Source organism: Ambystoma mexicanum, chromosome 7q (genome assembly GCF_040938575.1).
Source record: "Ambystoma mexicanum isolate Mex_15411 chromosome 7q, UKY_AmexF1_1, whole genome shotgun sequence".
Classification (NCBI taxonomy): Eukaryota; Metazoa; Chordata; class Amphibia; order Caudata; family Ambystomatidae; genus Ambystoma; species Ambystoma mexicanum.
In genome coordinates this window covers 828,974,807-828,995,208 of record NC_090941.1, presented here as the reverse complement: position 1 = coordinate 828,995,208, position 20,402 = coordinate 828,974,807, and positions in this window count along the sequence as shown.

The window sequence follows — 20,402 nt, the reverse complement described above, 5'->3', positions numbered from 1 at the left end:
TGGTGGATTTATACTTCGAGTGCTACATTCTTCTATCTGTTGCGAATTTCTGTTCTTTCCTCAAGGGTAGGTTTTGTACAGTGTTTTTGATTTCGTTTTCTTGAAGATGGTATGTTTGATTATTTATTAGTTTATTTGATACGGTTTTACTGTTTTGTTTGCTTCACTACTGGATCACATTTACATCCCCCTTGAGAGCATAGCCTTCACTCGGTCCATGTTACTACAAAAAGCGAAGGAGGTAAATCTCTTAACTGTGCCTGTTTTACCTCTCTGATTGTCTTGACTTACAGAAGTATGAGGGCTGAGTGGGCTTTTTCTTCTCTACTCACTCGTGTACTCCTGCAGAGCAGGATACAATTCATCAATGTATGTTTTACTTTTTACCTGCTATCATAATGCCTTCTAAGGGTCTCCCTGAGCAGTCTTCGGGAGAATGTTGGTTTCCCACTGGTTTTATCCTTGAGTTTCGAATCTTGCAAGGATTATTACATTGACTGGAGTGTTGCCACTGGACATCTTTCTCAAACATTTATTGGAGCAAATGGCGAGATACCCGTAAACATCTCTGCTTTGCAACTGCTGCCTTATACCGGCTTCTAAATCTTTAGTCCATTCTAAGAATATTGGTATAGACAAACTCATTCTCCATTGGAACAAACTAAATGATCCATTGCAAAATATGTTTATGATAGTCTAACTAATCTAGCTCACCATCAATTTGCCTAATCAGCTAATCATCACCAATGAACCGTTTGGATATGGTGATTGCTGTCGAGACTACACTTATTTGTCCCTCCCCGTTTTTTTAGATTGGTCTAGTACTTTGCTTTTTCTTTTTTCACACTACCCTGTCTTTATCCTGTCTAGTACTGCTCCTCTCTCTCTCTCTCTTCTTTAACTGAGCCCTTTTCTTCTCATAGAAGGATTATTAATTTTGCACTTTAACTGATAGACGACATACTCGTCTACTGACTTCATTTTTTGCGTTTTGGTTAGCCGCCCTGCACGGTCGCGCGCACTGTGCGAGCAAGATCACGTCCTTCTCCACGCTGGTGCTTTTTACAGTTAAAAAATAAAAATAAACATCTGACGCACTGAGAAAGGTTTGCACAAAAGTTCTTGTATTGATTTGTGCTGCAAACTATGCAACCTTCACATCTCACATGAACAACACATAATGCTAAATCCTGCTGCCTTCATTCCTTCCAAATCAAACTGCTGATGCAGCGCTCCTGCCATGGTAACTATTTCAAGTCATTAAACACTGAATACATCTTTTTCCTTTTTCTATACACTCCTTTTCCACTGCTCAGGGAAATCTTTTGAATTATTTCACTGAGGCGATGCAAAACATTCAGAATGTCCATTTCTTCAAGACTCCCAACGTAACTCTTTCTGTTATTTCTGCACGTTCTAGAAGAGCACCAACTTTGCAGACTTATTGCTAATTGCTTGATCGATTTTTCTCTTCTTCTCTCTTCAGCGATGGCCACTTCATATGCTTATGACCCCCTTCCCGCTTACCTTATTAAGCAAATTCCATTAACTATGGCATGTGTTGGCTTTCTTTGAATAATACCTCTCTTAGCCAAAGTATAAACCCTAGTCCTTTAAGGAGTGGTCAAGCTCTCCCATATATTAAAAGAAAGCCTCTTGTCCAATTGAGTCAAGTTCATTTTCATCCTGTTATGTCATTGCCTTTTCAAAGAGCCAGCAGTACAGCCATCTACTCGCTTATCCAAACAGTGCCCTTTGTAGGACTGATAATCTGGCTTCCATCAATTGGTGTCACACAAAGACAGCACACCTCCATGTGGGCGGCACCATGTGTGTGCTGGATTCTGGGGTACACACATGTACTTGTTCTAAGGGATCTCTTAGAAGCTTTTCATACAGTCAAACATGAGGTTCTGTTTCACATCATATCGCCTTTGTTAACATCTTATACCCTTGCATGGGCTTGGATGGCTCTGCTCTTGCTTGGTTCCATTTATTTATGTGTAACCTACAACCGTCTGTGCAGGCGCAACCGGCCAAGTGAGATGCCCTGAACATGCATTGTGGAGTTGCAGGGGGTGCAATCCTTTGTCCTGTGAAATCAAACATCTACATGGAATCTTTAGGACTTTTGGCTTATGAGCAACGCCTCTTGATGAACCAGGGAGGCAATGACATCCAGATACATTTTAGGGTGTTGTCATCACATGTACTCCCCACATGTGGAACTGCCTCACTGACATCAATCTGGGGGTCCTCACTCAAATGAAACCCCACTAGAACTATGTTGTTTTTGCTACTTTCTTCTAACTCTTTCCCTTTACACTTAATAATTTGTGGTTTCTTTCTTCTCTTGTTATCACTCCTATCCTGGTGTCTTCTGTCAAAATCTTGGACTTTAGATTCAGATCTGAACTCAAACTCGCACATTTTCATCATTCTCACGTATCTGTTTTCATAGTATCAGATTCTAGTCCTCCATCAGATTTTTTGGACTACAATCAGGCTTTAATATTAGTATCTCTGGATCACAGATGTCAATTCACCAAAATGCCAGTTAGAGTGGAAGTGACATCATGCACCCGATGATACCTAAGGCAGTAACATCACATGACCTGATGATGTCAAAGGAAATCATGTCATGACGTTTGGCATTACCTTCACAGAAACTGACATCACACATGTGAAGAAAATATGCATTAACAAATAGTATTTATAACAGATCAATGGCAATGTTGCTTGCTAGTCATTAAGTAATGGGCATGCTTTCTAATCATGCCTTAGTTACTTCATAATATGTCAGTGACACAGCAGTACCATCATAGATAAGGAGAACAACTTTCATGTGCACATTCAGCCTTATATGACCAATTAGTCATATAAGCCGGGCTGTCAGTGCCGCTCTCCTCCTTACCTGGGCTGCACCTAACAGATGCTACCTGGTCACCGAAATCACCTACCCATCTACCCCCGTTCTTTGCCTTCTTGGGGTGGGGGTCGGAGGCTGCCCTACCAGCGCTGCTCTCCTCCTTGTCTGGGCTGCACCTGACAGACACGGCCTGGATACCAAAGTCGTCCATCCCATCCCTGCTCCTTACCTTGTTAGGATGGGGGTGGAGTTCAGCCAACCGCCCCCTTACTGCCAGCAGTCTTTGCTGGGTTGCATCTGAACGATGTGGCCTGGCTGGTTTCTAAGCCTTGCCCCTTCGCGTCATAGTTCCCAGCAACCACTCCATGCAGATTGGCTTTTTTATTGTTTGCCCCCCCCCACCACGTTTCAGCACACAAAAAGGCACGTTATACCTATATTGACAAAGCCCCCGGGCCGTAGCGGGATGTATGGCCGTGATAACCTTGTAAAATATAATTGCTGTGCTCAGGCCTTTAACTCGGTCCTCAGCGTCTATTGCAGTACTTTTCTCGAACTAGCTTTAATGAAGCTTAATTAAATCATGCTGACACACTGTGAGTGGAATTCAGATATCTCTTTACTTTGCATTATCCAGCTTCAACCAAAAAGTTAAAAAAAAATATATACAATACATAGAAATTCATCATGCAGTCATAAAAAGAGCATGGTGTATGGTACAGCTGAAACACATATATTAAAAAAAGAACAAATATGAAATGGCTTGGAGGATGGCTATACCATTAATTTCAAAGACCCAAGGGGAGAAATACCTCGCAGCCCCAGTTTAAAATGTACAGCAGCAATTCACTACTTACATCTTTAAACTTGGCTGTAGGTCATACAGAAGAACCACATGTAAGTCACTGCCGTATATTTCATCAACAGCCCATTTCAACATACATGGCCTATTAACAATTTCATTCTTATTAGCCATGCCCAATGGATGTACTGAGCCACAACTAACACGGCGGTCAAGTTATTAGAGTTTTTACAAAAGGCTGTGCTTCTGCTATAGTGAGCACTCCTGCTGCTCTTAGCAGAGGCTTTATATATTGTTGTCTCAAAGCATTAGAAATGGGGCAGATAAACGTAAAGTGGGCCAGGGTTTCCTCCTCATGAAGGCATAAAGGGCAAAAGCCTGAGCTCCCCAATCCCCATGATTTTGTAAATGATGAAATCCTCAGGGTTCCCAGCCTAAAGGCCAAATCAAGTGTTTGTGCAAGGGGGGCAGCTGACAGTATCCAGGAACTCTTTGTATCCAATATGTACCTTGTTAACCAGATAACCTAGTCCTACTTTCAGTTTACAACACCCCTCCACCATCTTTATTCTTGTGTAGGAAACAATGGCCCTCTTTACTCTTCCGATGGCAATTTGTTCCACCCCAGAAAGATCAGTCCACATTGCAGTTTCATTGAGCATGAAGGGAGTATCCTTGACATGCTTAACCCAAGGCAGGCTCATCCCCCAAATCACCAGATTCTCAACATGGTCAAGTGCTTCCCTGTACTTCACAAGCCCTTCATTTTATAGCGGTGGAGCCAGTACAGCAGGGGAGGAAACATAGCTGCATCAGCAATAGGAGAAACAACAGTCTCCATTTGAAAAAAAAAATGTGCTCGGGCGTTTTGCGGTAACATAAGAAGGCTTTTGAGGAAGTTGTTTTCGACCCTCATGATTGGTGTAATGCTTGAAACCCCAAGACTTTTGTCCCAAATAATGTAGCGGTATATGTTTGTTTTTTATATTGTTCAAGTGCGGGGGCGATTGCTCCCCAGCCCTGCTGTACTTTCCCAATGTAACACATGATTTATTGAGCTGGGCTGTGTACTTGCCGGTCTCATTGAATATAATCCATAGATAATCATATGAAGAGACCTGCTCCAGTCTACTATCCCCTACCCAAACCCCTAAATCTTGCTATTTCACAGATTTAGGCATAAAAACCATACATTTAGTTTTGGCAACATTTAGTGACAGTCTTAATCCTTAACACTTTTTCAAGAACACGACCCGTGTAGTGCTCAGACTCTGGCGGGAGGTTGACAAAAGGACAGCATCATCTGCAAAGAACAATGCAGGGTATCTTTTCTTGCCCATTTTAGGTGGGTCCAAGCTTCCAGTCATCCGGACTGATATCCCTTCCTCCACATAGATGCTAAACAAGAGTGAAGCAAGGACACATCCCTGCCCCTCCCCATGGAAACACTTAATGGTTCTGTGGTCTCACCGCCTAACCGGTATCTCACCAGTGTCTTATTTGAGGAGTAGAGCGAATGCACAATGGTTAAGAGCTGGTCAGGCATTTTTCTTATATTCAGGACATGACAAAGCAAGTCCCTTGGCACTGCATGAAACGTGGTTCTCCATTCCACATATACTACATGTAGTTTAGCTTTCATCAATACAGTATATTTCTGCACGGGCAAGTACAAGTGAAAACACTGATTGTTCATGAATTTACCCCTCTTAAACCCTGCTTGCAGTGAGTGGATAATCTTGTTAGTGATAATCCAGGGCTGGATATGCTTTAAGATGACTTTTGCAAATGGTTTCCCAGTGCTATCCAGGAGGGAAATCGGGTGATAATTCGCTGGACTATCCCTTCCTTCCTTTTTATATATTGGAATAATTCCAGCTGATCACCAGGACTCAGGGACCGAGTTTATACAAATACAGGGATTAAAGAGTTTCAAGAGGACTGGTGTCCACACTAGTGGTTCGTCCTTAAACAAATCAATCGCCAGTCTGTTGTGACCAGGTGCTTTTCCACTTATTGGGGATTCTATGGCCTCCACTACGTCTTGAAAACAAAGCAATAACCCCCCCCACCTCAATATCATTCAGGGTCAGGTTATCCATGGGCAGGGTATTCATGCCTTCCCCATACAGTTCTGAGAAGGGACCATGCCAAGCTCCAGGTATAATACAGCTTTGTAAGGCCGTGTCACAGCTCAACTCGGCATCGGAAACCAATTTCCATAAAGATACGCAAGTCCTCCTTGCATATGCTTCCAGAAGGTTCTCCCATTTAGCTTTGACATAAGACCCTTTCTTAGCACTAACAATTTCCTTATTGTCTGCTCTACAGGGGCAGACAAGCTGTTTGTCTACCGGGGGCCCAGAGGCCAATGAAACAGAGAAACGATGTTTGGCTAATCTGCAATCCACATCGTACCAACAATGTTTAACAAGAGCTTGTTTTTTCACGATAGGTCTGGAAAGGATAAAGTGTGGATTAATAACATTAACCATTTCGTCAAATTCTTTCATGATCGCTAGGTCGAAGATCTCCTCCTCACATATTTTCTCAATGCTTGGAAGAACAGCAAGATTAATATTAGATTTCTTGTCGAAATCCATCAATTTTGCCCATTTTACCGTTCTATGATGATGCAGGGAGTTGGCCTGGGGGAGGGGAATTCTAGGGGTAAGTTAGGGTAATAACCAGTGCATTATGGTCACTTTCTTTACATACAAAAAACCCTGGTTTCTATGCCCTGGCCCTTCTGCCTCCTCACATTTGCATGCAAGATGCTGGGAACTAGATAGTTCCCAGCCACCACTCCAGGCAGATTGCAAGTTTTATTGTTTACACCCCGTTTCACCACACAAAAAGGGACAGTATGGCTACATAGAGCAAGCACTTGGGTTGTAGTAGGGGTTCTGGGCCTATAAACCTTGTGAAATATAATTGCATCACATCTAGACAGAATTGTGAAGATTAGCATGCGTCACATCTAGACAGAATTATGAAGATTAGCATGCATCACATCTAGACAGAATTGTGAAGATTAGCATGCATCACATCTAGACAGAATTGTGAAGATGAGCATGCATCACATCTAGACAGAATTGTGAAGATGAGCATGCATCACATCTAGACAGAATTGTGAAGATTAGCATGCATCACATCTAGACAGAATTGTGAAGATGAGCATGCATCACATCTAGACAGAATTGCGAAGATGAGCATGCGTCACATCTAGACAGAATTGCGAAGATTAGCATGCATCACATCTAGACAGAATTGCGAAGATGAGCATGCGTCACATCTAGATAGAATTGCCAACATTAGCATGCTTCACATCTAGAGAGAATTTTGAATATTAGCATGAGTCACATCTAGATAGTGATGCCACTAACCAACCCTACTAAAAACAAAACTCACCTCTCTGCATACACCTCACAAACACTGAACTAAACACAACCATATGTCTACAGCGCAATAAGTGCGCACACTTCACTACACTGCAACAACAAAACAAACCACACATAGCCCCACGCTACAGCACATGATGGATACCAACCGGAAATCACACCTAAACTCAGCGAACGGTGTAAACCAAACTGAAGCTTACAACAGCATATCACTGCTCTGTTGTGCTTTTCATACTCAGTCCTATTAACTTACCCTACTCTCCTGCCTTTCAGATCCACCAGAGCACCATGGGATCACTGCGGTGGTAATAGTGTGTGGTATAAATATCCTTTACCATGAACATTAACATTGCTGTACTCCAGCCTTTAACTCTATCTTCAGGGCCCATAAATCGCAGTATTCACCTCGGACTAGCTCTATAAAGCTTAATTAAATCATGTCGACAGAATGTGAGTGGTATTCAGATATACCTTACAATCCTACAGGACAGAACGATACATTAGCAATTGCTTGGTATATGTAACTGAAGAGTAATATTTCAAATGCATCACACTGAAATAAGCAAGACACTGTGCCTCCTTACGCACTATGTTTGAGCAAAGATTGCCATGACACTACACGCAAGTCAAACTGCAGATTACCTCATTACAAACATGCTTTAAAAATAATGAGCACTGTATGAATTATGCACAAATCTATGATTTATTTCAGAATATAGAAAGTATGTGTTTGTGCCCGTGTATCTGTGTATGTGTGTGTGATAAACACATGTTTAGATGTAAAATAAACCTTTTCAGATAAAAGGCCACACATGCCACACTTTCACTCAATTGTGGCCTGGTAGCTGTATACAAGCTTCTTTTAGGCTCTTTGTCATCCTATCCCACTGTTGTCCTTGTTTTTGTGTGCACCCAGATGCCTGCAAGCTCTGGCGCTTAATAAATAAATAAATAAATAAATAAATAAATAAATAAATATTACTACATCTGTAATACCTCATCCTGTGATTTTCTCAGGGTCAAAGCTAATATGCCGTGGCTTCCTGTGAAATCATTGTGTTCAAGGTTTGTGTGATACTACTCTATGTGATGCCATCAGGTGTGTGAGGTCACTTCTGCTACCCCAGGCATTTTGGTGAATTGATGCCACTGGCTCAAAGGCAATTTTTGTAGTTATGGTTAAGTTGCTGTTTCCATAGGAAGAGCACTTTTTGGGCAGCTTATAACTTCGCTCCCCCTGGACGAATCCTCACCAAACTTTGCAAAATAAATATATGGGCCACTCTGATTTATTTTGCAAAGTGTGGTGATGTTTGGTCCAGGGGGGAAAAGTTATAGGGGGGTCCCAAAACGTCTTTTTCCCCATAGAGTGAATGGGGAAAAAACGCTGGATGGATTTTCCCCAAATTTACACCAGGAGGAGGAGCTTGGTCCCAAAAGCGTGCTTTTGTGAATTTGGTGCCAATCCGTCCAGTAGTTTTCTTTAAAACGACCAAAAAGTATGTCTCAAAAAATTAGTGATATCTATGTCCGCTCCGCGGTCACACTTCCCTGTTCGCTCCGCAGACAAAATACCATTGGCTAAGGGGCTCGCGTCATGACCGCGGACACGCGACGTGTCCGCCGATTGGCTGGAGTGAGGCGTGATGTGCGCCAGATTGTTTGGATGCGCCCAACATCTTGGATCCGACGACAGCGCGGTGGCGACCAGAGGCAAAATGATGTTTCGGAAAGTGTTTTGGTGTGTCAGAGTGCTTGGGGAGTTTCAGAGAGTAAGAGATGGATGAAATACTGTATTTGTTTAGGCGGCAGGTGCTAATGATGTATTCGCCATGCCCGCCCTGTCCGGGATGTTTGTAATTACTGAAAATGAGGGGTCTCATAAGGATAGTACTTCCATCCGTGCTGTGCGCAGGCAACTTGAAACTGTTTTAAGGACACACGTGGTGTTAGCGAATATTAAAATTGAGTACATGCTGTAGTTAAAATGTTTGTTTCTATGGGTGTGGTACTGACTTATAAGCCACCATGGGTGTGATATGGTGCAGTGGGTGTGGCCAGGACCTGGCGTCTTGGGTGCACGGCCGTAGGCCATACTCCCAAGACTCTAGGCCCTGGCCACAACCACCGCCGCATATCACAGCAATAGATACACCTGTAGTATCGCATATTGTGGTGGTTGTGGTGCGTAGGTGGTTGTGGGGAGGGCCTAGAGTCTTGGGTGCATGGCCAAAGGCCATGCACCCAAGAACAAAGTTATAAGCACTGGAGTTATAAGCCACCATGGGTTTTATGTACTGCACACCCATCCATTCAAATATCTATGGCCATACACCCAATACTCTAGGCCCTGGCCACAACCACCGCAGCATATCCCAGCTATAGATACACCTGTAGTATCGAACATCGATCAGGTGGTTGTGGGTTGGGCCTAGAGTCTTGGGTGCATGGCCAAAGGCCATGCAGCTAAGACCAAATTTATACATAGTGAAGTTATAAGCCACAATGGGTGCGATATGCTGTGGTGGTTGTGGCCAGGACCTACATTCTTGGGTGAATGCACCCAAGACTGAAGTTATAAGCACTGAAGTTATAAGTCAGCATGGGTGGGATGTGGTACGGTGGTTATGTGCACGATCTAGAGTCTTAGGTGCATGGCCGCAGATCATGCACCCAAGACCAAAGTTATAAACCACCATGGTTTTGATATGCAGCAGTGGTTGTGGGTAGGACCTACAGTCTTGGTTGCATGGCCGCAGGGTGTAGGCCTTCGGTTATACATCCAAGACTCTAGGCGCTACCTACAGCCACTGCACCATATTACTGCCATAGATCAGTCGTATAGATTCGATTATGTATAAAATGTGTGAAATTATTCTTACTATTTAATTTGTTGACATTCGAGATATTTCTTACATGACTTTAGTAGTTGGATGAAATATTCTTTTTCAATTTCTGTGATAAAAGAAAAGAGCATGTTAATGTTTGTATTGTATAAAGACGTATTACATTGTATAATAGACATTTTAGCTTTTTTTTACCCTCATATTTAGTTTACAAACTAGTGTACTGTGCATTTTGTTGTTTGTTTTTCAAATCACTGGGTCTGGGGGAAAAGAAAATCCTTGTCGGATTAAAAAAAACATTTCTTTGCTATGCTACAAACTATTTCTTTGTTTCCTTTGAGTGTTCACTTGTTGTTTCTGATTAATGTTCTGTATGTTGGCTTGTTGCAGATTTTTTAAACAGTTAGATACCTGTTGGCGTATTCTAACTGTGTATTTTTTGTTACAAATCAGTGGTATTCATTTATCTGTGTGGTTGTTATACAATCTTGGGCAGTTAGATACCTGTTGGCGTATTCTAACTGTTCTGCACAACTTAATGTAACAAACCAAGTGGGTGGTCCAAGGTTTCTCATCATACAACGTACATCTCCGTGCTGTCAGAACCAGTATTCTTTCGTACCACGCATGTTTGCAAACAGATTTGTTATGCCTGATTGTAAAACCTCATTTTTTTCTTGCACTTTTTGTATTAATTGCATAGCTGACATATTTTGAAAGTGGGTTCCAGATTTCAATATCTGTGCAACTCCGTAACATAGGGTTGCCAGTTCACTTTCAAAGAGTAGGTGGAATATGTATTCCACATTTTGTCTAAATCCGGGATCTTCAGAATACATTCGTAATGAGCACTATTCTGATGCTGTTATCTGAGTGGATCTATCATCATATCTCCCTCCTTTGCCTGTAGGAAATAGCAGTGGAAAAGCAGGTGCTTCTATACTTTTTTCCCATATGATCATTGGTGACCCTTTGGTTTGTCGCATTTGGTAAGTTTCTAGTGCATCATCTATGCTCTCATTAGAGTGCAATGGATGAATTGTATAATGGTCCAAAAGGGTGGATACTGCAGCAGGATCCAGAAGCTCAAATTGACCAGTTTCTGATGACTCTTGAATTATTTCAGTTGTTTCCCTTAAGCTTTCTTCAATATTTATTTCTTTGTAGTATTCATTATTGTCTTTCAAATATTGCAAGGCTTGTCTAACTTTATGTAAGTCCACGAGTTGTTGCCGCATTTTTTTGTCTTTTGTTGCTACACCATTTACTAAGACAATTAAAGAATGCTCCATTGGACATTGCACTCCTAGAGTGTGCACATTTTCTGTCAGATCTAGTGGCAAATAAACTACTTTGCCACAATTGCCTTTCACCAATTCAGAGGGAGGTAATTTTGCTGTTTTTGGTTGAAGGCGTATTATTGCTTGAAATGGGTGTACTGTTTGAATTATGATGCTCTCATACAAATTGAGTTGTTGCAGGGGTTTTGGTAGTGGGAATAACTCCAAATTATTTGTGATAGCGCGTGAAGGAGTTTGGTTGTTGTCAAGTTTTGTAGTGCAGTAACTGCAACATATTAGGGGTTCACTTATTTCATATTTGTTTTCTGCTAAAAGGTAGAGAGCTAATTCAAACCATTTGAAATCTTCATTGACTTCTATTTTGTATGTTACATCTATAGTTTTTGTGTTACTTTTGTAAAAAGTTCTGCGGCAACACACACACACATGGTTTGGTACTTCAGCGGATGTACTTTTAAATTTTAGTATTTCTTTTTTGTATGTGTGTAATAGAAGGTTGCCATGTGCAGAATTGTTGCTAGTCTGTTCTAAAACTATTGCATTTTGTAAGTGGCTTTTACTTCCAAAATATTTTCTCTGGATACAGTCGATTTCTTCTTGTAGGTATTTGGGTGTACCATGCAGAAGAGTGTTATGTAAATTGGCTAGTTCTAAAGCTGGACTTTTACCATAGTACAGTTTATACACTAAATTTCTTACAATTGAATGATGCGTTGATATCATTTTGATATCATCGAAGGTGCTTTTGCAAATAGGTCCTGAAATGCAGGCTCAGGAAAGTCAACCCTTGGGTTTTGGTTGTGGGGGTTAACCAGTTCGGTACATGATGTACTTCACTGACAAGCGGTTGCATCTTACCTCCACTTACACCAATGATATGCTGAAGGCCAACCCCAATGGCCAATGGCTCCTGTACAGTTTGACACCTGGTTGGATTCCTGAACAATGTGGCCTGATGAATGTCCTGATACAGTCTTTTGAGTTATAGCCAGTTCAATCCAAGTGGGGTTAGAATCTGCCATATCATCCGGATATATATTGCAGCGATTCTTTTTCCGATTCAAAACAGGGTCTATTCTCTTTTGATTGGTGTCAGTTGCAGCCACCAATTCAGAAGTCAAAACACTGAAGTACTGCTCTGAAGAGGCTGAAACTGTTGTCTCCTCCTTAGCATAGACTGCCAGGGATATGTTGCCATACCCTGCAGAAAGATCAAAAATGCTATTGCACTTTTCAGTACAGAGCTGATCCATCGAGTTGTCACCTCTTGGTAGGGAGTGTGCATCTTTCCTGTGGACAGCATAGCTCTAGTATCCATACAGAATCCCAAACTGGATGTACCTGTATGTTTTTCCAGATCCTCAGAACTAGACACATGTCAGCTAGAAGGCTCAAACACCCCTTGTTCCCACACAGGGTAGATATTACACCATCTGTCAGCACTTCTTCTTTGTGAGTCTGAACCAGCACAACACTCAAATGTGGTGGGTTCACTAGTTACCATAGTACGGTCTGATTCACAGCAACCTTCTATGAGGGGTCTCAGGGTCAGCAAGGGGGAAGATTCCCTCAGCAAAATCTCCATCTCATCTTGCTGATGGATAGTCAGGTGAGGAGACAAAAGGTCATCCTCATTGATGCCATTAAAGGGCTGTTCTGGCATAGGATACAGAAAACCTCAGATTTCTCTGGCCCCCTTTATGTAGCCATCAGCATGGAATCAATTATATATCTCAAGGCAGAATCCTTCATACTACTCATGGGGGAACTCTATGGTAACCTGTCTAGATTACTAAGGCCTTCTGAATAGTTTTCCTTGCTAGGTTGGGACACCTGGCAAGGCCCAGACCTCTCACGTGTTCATGGATTTAGGAAACAAGTTTGACATGAGAAGGTCCCACTCCATTCTCTGGGGCTCACTAAGTGCTCCAATCAAATTTAGGAGCAATCTGACAAGTCTCTCTCTCAGAAAATGTTCTTGTGGATAACAGCTGAGGCACACATGACAGGTCACTGCAGCTTCTTTCCACTGATCTGACCATTTCTGAGTACAACAGAGAAGGTACTTCTGGTAATGACACTCTGTTAGGGAGAATTCTCAATATGTGCTAATTACCCTTACCTTTTGAGACCGCCAGCAACTTTGCTGGATTTCTAGGATTTGATGTTTTTACCTGGAAAGAGTGTGAGCCTTTTTTCCCACTCTTTTATGTATTTTGATGTGTGTTTTACTTTTGTGTTCTTTGGTTATGGAGTCTTAAAACAGCTCCATAGGCATCATCTTTTTCTATGTGTCACACAGCAGCACTTCAGTGCAGTGACACAGGGTTGTCTTTCAGACTTCCCAAGGGTTACATACCTTCTCTGGGATGGACCACCGTCTGCCAGAGCATATACATTTAAATTTACTTTACTAGTCTCTTTAAATGTACTGACTCACACACAGTATCTTCCTATAGAGTGCTGGAGGGGTTGCCTAGCTTCCCCTGAGTCACAACACTCATGTAACAGTAAAATGATACCCTTTTCTACTTTAAATGGCTGGTGGCAGTGGTTTAGATCAAACTACCATGATTTTTCCCAACCGCTAACAACGGTAGCTAAAAATCGTGTCAGCCATGTTTTTCAATATGGCGCCCAAGACCTATCTGTAAAAACAGACTCCGGTTATCGTTTTTCGCCATTTCTTTTAGGAAAAGTCCTTCTTGTGTTTGTCTCTGCATGCCAAACCATGTTTGGTCGCTTCATTCATTGGCTTTTGGCGGGCTCCAGTGCTGAAGCTCTCCTCTGGTGCCAGGGTGGCTGGGGTGAACAGGATGTGAGGGAGGATGTGAGGGAGGTGTCCGAAACTCCCTGTGCTTAGTCTCCTAGGAGACCTGAATGCACTCTGGGATGTTCGTGTTCCTGCTTTGTGAGTGACTGCCAGGCTGGAATGAATGGGGGAAAACTGTTTAAAAGCAGGTCTCTGGGACTTGGAAAGCAGAGTCAACCACTGAAATGAAATAACCGAAGACGAGCTGAAGGAAGAGGACTGCTGCAACTCCTGGATGACCGGTAAAGCCCTGCTGCAGGTCCGAATTGCCTGAAACTCCAGCGACAGAGAAGCCCTTCAAGGTTAACTTCTCCCCTTGAGTTTGGTAGGAACAACCAACTCGCAAGCCACCTGGACACCGTCCCCATCTGGTCGTATTTTCATCAGAGTGCTGTTGAAAACCGGATAGCCAGAGGGAAGGAAACCAGCTTGTGGACTTTAAGGCACTCACACCTTAAACCGACATCTTGCTAAAGCATTTGGCCTCATCCCTGGGCAGTACAGGAACCTACCGACATCCTCGTTCTTGTCCCCACGACTGAAGCTCAGGAACAGCGAGATCTGCTCGAACTGCCAGGAACAACTACCTCAGCTACAACTCTTCTTCATTAACAAGGTACTGTCCAAACGCGATCCGGAAATCTTTTCGGCCATTGAGAAAGTGCGCAAAACTTTCCTCAACTACAAAGGCTTGTCCTTTCCTTAACATTCATCATACTTTTCGCCTAGCCAAATTCTTCTAATCTCCGTGGCAAAGACTTAACCGTTATCTACCAGAACTTTGCTATCCTATACAAAAGACTCTGAACCATTGACTTTGTCCCAGGCCTATTGAGAAGCATTACTGGTTGTATTTAACTGAAGCCCTTTGCCCTGCCTATGAATGTATTTGGGCTGTCTATTCCTATAACCTTGTCTTTTTACCCCTTTATGAAGTATCTGAAGTGCCATTTTGCTCCCACTTAAGGGGAGCTAAACTTGTTCATTTACTCACCGGTTGTGTAATTGTGGTTTATTAGTGTGTGATATTGAGCTGCTTATGCTAGTGTAATGTTTTCTAACTGACTGAGCAAATAAATGAATATTCTTTTACCAAGAAACCTTGAGTAAGTGCACATTTGAATCACTGGATTGGTTGGTCCATTGTGTAACTTGTTCTACTGCTCACTTAAACTCTTGAGATATGTCGGGCTGCTCAGCCATCGCTACCACTTTACTGTGTAGTACAGGCTTGTACCAAAGGTGAAATTGTGCTTACACTTGCAGTCCTAATTGCCTGTAGTTTTCCCAAAAGGTACTGCAGGTGATTCTGCCTAACACACTCAGTAAGGTGTCAATGACTGACTTGACATCTGGTTTTGTGTTCAGCAACAACTAATCGTGTTGTCTCCAGAGTCCTAAAAGTGAACCTCGAGTAACTGAATATTTGTCTTTCTCCTGTTAACCTGGTGACAGACAGCAAGATCCCTACAGTAGTTTTCTTCTGGCACCCCCATCTTGGGCCAGCAAGAATGTATGTTAGACCACTCTGATGGTATCCTGACATTATGATGAACCACCAGTTGAATGTCACACACCAATCTTAGGTGGAAAGGAAACCCATCCTGAGGAACTTCCAACCTCTCAAGGTTTCCTGTGATGGGCACTGTGGGATTACTCTTCAGTAACCAACCTTACTGTGGTATTCTTTGTTTTCAGGGGGGGGGCTCCCATCTGAAGCAGGCCTTTCTCCACAGGCCTATTAAGGATGGTTCCTTTCTCTGTTGGCCCACATTTCTCTCTCCCATAGGGATCTCTTCTACAAGCAAGCTGGATAGTTCAGCAGTCCCATAGAATGTAATATTGTTTGATGGTCCTTCTTCCAAACTTCGACTAGGGACACAACCAACTACCTGAACAGATGTTGAAGATAGGGCAGAGGGGATATTCTCCTTCCCTTTGCTTCTTTTTCTGACTCCACTGGCCATGGGTTTCCCCTTAGGCCTAAGATTTTCCTTAGACTTGGCTAAGGCAGCCTGATTCTGAGACCTAGTACTCTGAGAGTTTGGTGGTGGATTTCAGGACCCAAGTCTTGAAGACAGATCTCACCCAGAATTCTTCTAGGACAGTTCTCTTAATATTGGCAGATGCCCTGACCCTTTCACTATTCACAGCTCTCATGCCATGTTCTAGTGGAACATTGAGAAAGGGCTTACAAGCCCAGTGAGTATCCCCCACTGGATCTCTGGCAAGAACCTGTGGGTTTACCATAGAGAAAGCTACATCAGTAGGACTGGGACCAGTGTTCCTCACAGTAGAGGTACTTACACCCGCTACCTGAACATTATACACACAAGAAACATGACTACGGGACAGAACTGGGATGGGAGCAGATGATCCATCACTTCTAGCTTCCAACAAATCTAGCCTAGCTTCAGATTCTTCACCTGTGGGGAAGGAATCTAAAGGGAAGGACACCCCTGCAAACTATTGTTCCTTATCGTGGGGAAGGCCAGACTTACCAAGTAGACCCCCAAGGTCTTACCCTTACACTTGGGTCCCACTTACCGTGGTGACTGGCTCCACAATTGTAATATACGCAAAGTGTGTCAGCGGAAAAACGTACGGCACCCCTTCTTTTTTCTGTTGGTCTTAACTTTAGAAGTAACCAACATTACCTTGTCTAGTAAGCTACGGCGGTTCTTATATTGTTAAATGTGGCCGTAGCCTCTGACCGCCAGCTGGATGATCCCCTTCAACCGGCATGACGTCCAGACTGCTTGGCTATATTAAGTTAGCGTTGACTAAATTATCAGTCGTGTTTTTAGAAAAGTACTGTGTTTTTCAATTTTCTTATTAAATGGTATTATTCAGATAATGAGCTCGAAACATGATTTAATATGTATATTTTAAACATATAATGAAACATATAATGAAATACAAATAAAACATTCATGGTTTCTAATTTTTTTGTTTTTGTTTTTAATATGGTTTGATCTGTGGTTCCGAATTTGGGTGCCCCTCTCCTAGTTCTATAGACGGGTTCCTCCCTAATTTGGTTTTTTTTCCGCTGACACACTTTGCGTATATTATTGTTGTTACTTCCTCTTTGTCAGCGAAGTAGAGGTTCTCCCATCTCCTGTTTCGCTTGGCTCCACAATTGTAACAAGTCCCACTGGCTCTTGACACATAGGGAGGCTTAGCGAAACCACTCTCATGCTTGGGAGGATTAGTCCCACTACCCTGACCTGGCTTTTGTGACTTCTCATGATTGATCTTTTTGTCGGTTTTATGGGATGAACATGTATCTGTACCCCCACCCTATTTCTCCTTCAACTTCTTTCCCTTCTCCTGCCTACTAATAGCAGACTTGTCCTTATGAGACACTATATTTGAGAGCCAAGTCAGCAACAATGGCTAAACTCTTAGGATGTAACTACTTAAGTCAGCCCAATGTTTCTTAATCTCTAATGAACATGAGGCGGACATGTGCTTAAGCATGACCAAGTGAATCATGCCCTCAAAGGTGGGTACTTCATAACCATCTACCATCATAACCATCTACCCAGCCATACAAGTTTCTCAAAGAATATCTAACAAAAGTTAGGTTTCTCCTACAAAACGACAACATTTGGGTTTAATCTAAGTTGTATGTTATGTCTTTGCAGGAACCTCCTGATATAAAATTATGAGACAAAATCAGTCTGTATTTCCAAATAAGAGCATATTCATTTTCTTCCAACTAAACTGAGGTGCATTAAAGCACGGTGGCAGCAATGCAGACACAGGATAGAATGGAACTTAATGAGGTAGACTTATATGTGTGTTTTGCATGTTCACCCTTTTAGGTTGTACAAACTATCAGATGAATATATAAGGGAGTCCACAATTTGCTTGATCACTGAACACAAAGCAAATTAGGAGTCACCAAATGGAGACTTACTTTACACAGCTACTCTTGTGAATTACATAAAGGGAGGTGACCTTTGGCTCATTAGGTCACGAGGAAGACTGTTTATGTTGTTAAATGATTGCATTGTACTGTCAAAACTAGTGAAAAGGGAAGATGCAATTCAGTTATTGTGTAAACCAATGTATACAAGTTGTGTTTGCTCATATCACCCTCTAGTTGACCATCGGCCCTTACTAATGGTCTGGCATTAGACCATGCATGTAGTGTATGGTCCAGCATGACCATTGTCCTATCCTATTCAATATGGTACTACCTATTGTCAAGTATCTTTGAGCTTTTTAATTTCTTGCAATACTTTTTGGTTGCATTTGTTGGTATGTTACCTTTGTATTGTTTGTGTTTTGTTCACTAAATTGATTCTTTTTGTATTTACGTTGTTATTTAAGCCCACAATTTTAACTTGAAATGCATTAAAAACCACCCATTCTGAACTATTTTAGTATTTTTGGGATTCTCTCTACTTGATTCACTTATATACTCTGTGATTAAATGCATTGAAGGTTACGACAATTATTTTGTTATCATGAGACACCACCCTTTGTAGCTTTCAAAAGTAACATAAGTCATACATTATTTTTATCTGTACTCTCTACATCTCCTCAAGTATTGGGCAGGAGTCTTCCCAAACTATAAGATGAGTGTTTGCTTAAGCTTTGCAAAATCTTGACTGTCATCCTTTGACATTGGCACAATGGCACTGCAGCCAGAATGGGGCACTCTGTTGAGTAACCATGCAATTCTACCAGCATCACCCATTCCTTATACTTCACATGCATGCTCAAAAGTCACAAGCCAATAAAATGTCATTCTTCTCCCCATACACTTTGAAGAGATCTTTTGGGAACCTTGTATGTGAAGAGGACCCAGAACCATCTCCAGATCCTCTGGAAGAACCTTGCGAAGCCTGTAACTTGGCAAGCTCCATCTCGTGGTCGTTGTCCTTCTGCCTTTCAATTCTCTCAAAGTCAAACCTTGTGAAGTTGAACTCAAGCTCTTTTTCCGGGAGCTTAAGCTTCTCCTCTACTCTTGCCAAGATGAACTCAAGCTCTTTTTCCCTTTTCACATCTAAAATGGCCTCAGACTCTACGGTTGTTACAGACAACAGGTCAGAAGAGTCACCCTCCTCATCCTGATCAACAGTAGCTGCAGTGGCAGCAACTTCATTACTATTGCTGGGTCCAGCTCCAGTTTCACTACCAGTAGCATTAGTTAGGGGAAGTATACCTGTATTCTTTTCAAGATCCAGAACTTGACAATTAATTCAGCTTTGGTGCCAGAGAATGTTAGGGCTGTGTTACCACACAACGTTTTTAAGTGTTCCACTTTAGAAGAACTTAAGGAAGTGAATGTGATTATCTCCATGCTATCAATTATAGTAGGCATCTGTCACAACAAGGAAATAGAAAATCAGAGTGTAATGTGTAAGTGTTATCCAGACACCTCACAAGCGAGCAACACCGAGGTAACCAATACCTGATCTTCCAAACTGAACAATTGCTTGTTAAGTGGAGAGGGTCATCCCACCGCTGTACAGCGATTTGTTTGGACTGCTTTTCTACACTCTGGTCTGGTGGACAGATGTATAGAAGGACAACCTAGTTTGGTGACAGGGACAACTCTGGTCCATATAACACTATGAAAAATGACTACTAGCAAATAATGTTATCATGCAACACTAAAAAAAAGATACATATATGCAATAACTGGAGCAGGGCAAAATACATCACAAACCCCTGCAAAAGAAGGTAAGTATTAGTATGCAGCACAACAGATCCACAGAGATACAACACTGACTTTAGAAGTCCATCAAGATGTATATTGCCTTGTGCCCAAAAGTTCACTAAAGTTCCACAAAGTTTTGGGAGACAGAAAAAAGTTAGAGGAAGGCTTATAGGCTCCAATGAAGAGTCCGAAAGGGACAGGAAAAGTTATTCTAGCTAATCGGTGTCCCCAACTTTCTGAATACTTGGCGAACAAGCAATGACAAAGCCAAACTGTTGTCAAATTTAATAAAAGTTACCAAACTTTTAAAAGGGGGTTAGGGGTTCAGGTAAATACTTTTACAACTCACACCCGTACTCTGAATTTTATTAGGACTTGCAGGTCTCCTGAAGAGGGTCTAAGGTCACTTCTCCCGCCTTCAGCTTTGGTCCCTGATGTCTAGGGGTTGAAGGTTCGAGCACTTCTCCAGTAGGTGACACATTATGGTGCACGGTCATCAGGTTGGAGGATGCAAAAGAACTCAATGTAAGGCCCCTCTTGGCACAGGATTGGATGCAGGAAAGCTGTTTTGGATGACAGTCACTGATGCACGGCGATGCAGTGGGACACAGTTGAGGGGTCATACATCTCCTCATATCTCTCGTCCCCTTAATGCTGGAACTACAATATTTGGCAGAGGGGAATCTTGTAGCCAATC